Source organism: Crotalus tigris, unplaced genomic scaffold, assembly GCF_016545835.1.
Source record: "Crotalus tigris isolate CLP2741 ecotype Arizona unplaced genomic scaffold, ASM1654583v1 scf7180000017630.2799268, whole genome shotgun sequence".
NCBI lineage: Eukaryota > Metazoa > Chordata > Lepidosauria > Squamata > Viperidae > Crotalus > Crotalus tigris.
The window spans coordinates 1,111,637-1,115,254 of NW_024096524.1; the positions used below are offsets into that span (position 1 = coordinate 1,111,637).

A 3,618-nucleotide genomic window follows, 5' to 3' on the forward strand; every position below is an offset into this window, starting at 1 on the left:
TTGTTTCTAAGAACATAATTCTCAACTTGTATATGATCATGTCCATGTCTCTCTCTCTCTCTCTCTCTCTCTCTCTCTCTCTCTCTCTCTCTCTCTCTCTCTCTCTGTCTCTCTCTGTGTGTGTATGTGTGTGTGTGAGAGAGATCAAAACAACTGACTATAATCTGCAACTTAAATGTTTCTCCTGTTCTGTGACTTACAACACCTGAACAAGGATCCAACTAAACATGTGCTAGCTCTAGAAAAAGAGATTCAGTTCTTAGTCTAGTTTCAATAACAGTGTTTTGAGCTTAACCTAGACTTTTTTTTTACCTAAAGTATCATTGAAGACTTTTATCCAAGGATATTTTGTTTGAGATATTTATTCTTGTCCTCAATATTTCAGATAGGTCTAGCTAGATGTGAAAAAAAAATAGAAATCATGTTATGGGTTATTTTAATGGACATATTGCTTTCAACTGAGTTTTCACCATCTGTTCTACTCTTAATTTTGAATGCAGAATGAGTATATTTCATAATTACATCTGTATATAATTAGATAGGCATTTTAAATACACATATATGTTCTCACAGTGCAGCAAGCAGCTGGGATGTCTCCTCTCCCATACATTTCAAGCAGAAAATGAAAGGAGTCCCATGAAAGCCTCTGCTTTTATATGGCAAATTTCTCTGCATTCTAGTGAGCATTTTCTAAACAAACAAGGGCTTCCAATAAACTCACTTTGGTATACTTAGGTATACCAAAGCTTAGCTCAGTAAACTATATCAGAAAGTCATTTTTACTGTGTTTTCCTTGTCTTCATCCCAATTCCCCCCCCCCCCAACATGAATGCCAGTTTGGCAGATGCAAAGCATTAGATGGATTTGTTTTCAATTGATGTTCAGTAAAAGATTGATAAGCTACATAGGACAAGCTGCAGTATTTTCTTCTCAGTTTATTGCTATCCTCTTATGTTGTTTGTTAATTTGTTTCTTTATTTAATTCAGTTTGGGTGCACCTGATCCCAACTGACTCAGTTATTGTCCTAAACCAGCAGTCTCCAAACTCAACAACTTTAAGACTTGTGCACTTCAGCTCCCAGAATTCCCCAGCCAGTATGGCAGGCCACAAGTCTTAAAGTTGCCAAGCTTGGAGACCCCTGTCCTAAGTCATTCTGCTTCAAAAGTAGTCTTCTCCTACACCATTCGTGGAAGACATCAGATGTATTCCTATAAAAACTGTAGCCTCTCACCTGCCATTCAGTTCCCCAGAATTAGAGTTAGTAATATTTTAATACTTTACCAAACTGGCATTGAGTAATATAGAATTGTACTTACTTAACAATTAAACACTACTTTCATTTCTTGCTGCCTTGAATAATTACAATTTGGTACTCCAGTTCTTACCAGTTTTGCTTCTTCTTTCTCCCCATTTCTGTCTAAATTGCACCCTTATTTGATCCCACTTCCATCCCCTCTGCCTCCACCATCCACAATATGGTTGCTGAATTGTACCTGTATAGCTGGTCCTTGACTGTAATAGAGTTTCAAATTGAGTTGAAATTTGAACATAGTTGCACTCCAGGGATTCTAGAGAGCTACCAGTTGAAAGTAAGGAAAAATGAGTTAGTTTGCATTTTAATATAAGTCTACTTGATTTGCATTTCTTGAAACTATTCAGGAATTGTAACATAGATTTATGTAAAAACCTGTAGTTTGTTTAAATTAGGACATAATGATGTAACATTAAGGATGAATATTGAATATACACTAATATGTGTGCAAAGGGAAGGTGCTCAAACTATGATGTCAACGAAATTTGGGGGGAAATGGGGATGTTATCTAATTGCATACAAAAATGTCTAGAAAGAAATGTACATGAACATACATATAACAAATATTTGTCAGAACTTAGAAAAACAAATATCTATAAAGATGAGTCAAACAAACTTGAAGAAATATGGAAAATTAGAAATTGAAACCAACCTGATTTTAATAATATTGGCCTTCCTTCCTTCCTTCCTTCCTTCCTTCCTTCCTTCCTTCCTTCCTTCCTTCCTTCCTTCCTTCCTTCCTTCCTTTCTTCCTTCCTTCTATGACAGGGAGCACTTAAGGCTGCAGTGGTCAAAGCAGTAATATTATCAAGTGAATAAGCAGGGGTTTCAGCTATTTGGGGAATAAGATTATGTGGAAAAGGGACACATTTTCAGATATATTAAACTTAAATAAAGGTCTATATTTTCTGTTTCTTCCCACTGCAAACAGGAAATTGCACACTTGCTTCTTGGTAATTTACAGCTGTAATTTGGCAATTTCAGTGGTAACAACAAAAAAGAATTCAGAGACCCAGTTAATCACAGAGCTTAGCATTCTTTCTACTGATTGTGGTCAGAAAGTTAATAGATTTTCATCAGGTAGAACCTGATGAATAATATCCATTTTCAATTGCTGATCTCCAGTACCTGGTAATCCAAATTAAAAACAGCCAAAGTTTTCAATATCTGATTTAGAATAGATAAACCTCAATGGAATTAATTCAAAGGATATTTGTGTAGAGGACTCCTTCAGCACTAACTGTTAAGACTCTTTCAAGTCACATCTCTTCCCTCCCCCCCCCCCGACTTATTTACACTGAAGGAATGATACATTCCAAGTTCTGATGCCTAAGGTTTTGCTATAATGTTCCCAGGAATCCCCCAAATCTCAGATGGAGAATTTTTGTTATTGGATGGTGTATAAATCAGATGGCTAAATGGATGGCTGAATGGATCCATTTCAGTAATAATTCTATAGGGTGCTGGCTTTGTTCCAAAATGTATCAGAAAGGATAATTTAGGAAATTCAATAGCCAGTACTCCCTTTTTGGATTTTAACTTATTTCAAGACCCAAGAATGTGTGTAAAGTGGTGGTGTTAACACTTTATATGGTAATCTAATTATTTAAAATTCTTTACCGGTAGCTGTAACTTAACTTTGGTAGCTCATCCTTTCCCCAGGAGCTTCTCAATCCTCACTTCATATTTCTCAGGGAAGTTTCCAGAAATGTTTTGAGAGCCTCCGATGGGTCTTGTGGAAAGAAAATAAGAACTTTCTTCCTCCATAAGACTGCAGCCCTAATCATCTGTGGGGTAGCATTCCACAAGTCATGTAATGTACTATATTTGCCATTGAAAGAGAGGATTTCAACATTAGTGAGGGAAATGTAATATCTATTTTTCCACAAGATAACAGAATAACAGAGTTAGAAGGGACCTTGGAGGTCTTCTAGCCCAACTCCTTGCTCCAAGACCAACTATTCAAAATCTGGAAACTTTCATAGTGGGAATGCCAAAAGAGAGTCTACTAGGAGTTGAGTAGAGTAGGAGGATTTGGGGCCCAAATATCCCAGATCAAGATTATGTTTAGACTATTGTAATAGTATATAAGATTAGGGGAGAAGGCTAATATAAAATGATGGCACAATTATAAATTTCTCTCTTCTCTAACTTCAGAATGCCAGACTAGAACAAACAAATTAAATAACAACACAGAGGAATTCCCTATTTACAGTTTAAACTCATTTATATTTATATTATAGGTGGTCCTCACTTAATATGGTAGATATATATATATATATATATATATATATATATATATATA

At 35.7% G+C, this 3,618-nt stretch overlaps 1 long non-coding RNA gene across 1 annotated transcript; it reads right to left on the bottom strand.

The window, feature by feature from the left end:
- Positions 1-210: 210 nt before the first annotated feature.
- On the bottom strand, positions 211-2,017 carry LOC120304154. Its single transcript, XR_005555652.1, has 3 exons — positions 1,966-2,017; positions 1,495-1,577; positions 211-395 (listed from the first exon to the last, which is right to left on the bottom strand). It is a non-coding gene; the product is annotated as an uncharacterized LOC120304154 (long non-coding RNA).
- Between the last annotated feature and the right edge of the window lie 1,601 nt (positions 2,018-3,618).